An 806-nucleotide genomic window follows, 5' to 3' on the forward strand; every position below is an offset into this window, starting at 1 on the left:
TCTTCCTGCCATCAAGGAAGGCATCTCCACTCAGTGTTGAGAGCCATCCTGCTTTGTAATGACAGTGTGGCACAAAAGATTAAAGAGATGGTGCTTGACACTGAGCAGCAGTTGTGTGCCACACTGTGTGAAAATCCCTTTCCCATCCCAGCTGGATGAAACAACAACATCATCTTAATGGCCTACATGTGTTATGTGTCTCAGATGGATGTGGCTTAAATATCTTTCTGCCGACACAAGAGGAGAAACCATCTTCAGCATCCTAAATGAGTAAATTGAGCAAAGGTAGGGTAGTGTGTCCGAGTGGTCTAAGGCGCTGGATTAAGGCTCCAGTCTCCAAGGAGGCGTGGGTTCAAATCCCACCACTGCCACTAAGCTATTTTCTAAGCTTTGGAAGTGTTACAATTATGTCTTGTGATTTCTCTTATGGGGCACAAATAAAGGATAATCTTATCTTACCTTATATCGTTACCTGTGCCACAGATGGAGCTGTGAAAAGAAAGGGGAGGAAAATAAACTGGAAAACTACAGACCAATCAGCTTACTGAACACTGACTATAAAATTCTGGCGAAAACACTGGCAAATAAAACAGGTGATAGAGGGGGTGGTGGGTCCTGGTCAGGCGTACGGCGTGCCGGGCAGAGACATCTCGGACTCTGTCCTGGCCGTCAGGTGCCTGATCAGACACATGTGCACAACCGGGGGTTTTTTGATTAGCATCGACTTTGAAAAAGCATTTGACTGTGTTGAACACGCCTTTTTGTGGCAAGTCCTGGAAAGGCTGGGGTTCGGAGAGCGGTACATT

At 46.3% G+C, this 806-nt stretch overlaps 1 non-coding gene across 1 annotated transcript; it reads left to right on the forward strand.

Moving 5' to 3' along the window:
- The first annotated feature begins 289 nt into the window (after window positions 1-289).
- Window positions 290-371, forward strand: trnal-aag (transfer RNA leucine (anticodon AAG)). The gene has a single exon. It is a non-coding gene; the product is annotated as a tRNA-Leu (tRNA).
- Window positions 372-806: the final 435 nt, after the last annotated feature.

The sequence above is a fragment of the Parambassis ranga genome, chromosome 10 (assembly GCF_900634625.1).
Source record: "Parambassis ranga chromosome 10, fParRan2.1, whole genome shotgun sequence".
Lineage (NCBI taxonomy): Eukaryota > Metazoa > Chordata > Actinopteri > Ambassidae > Parambassis > Parambassis ranga.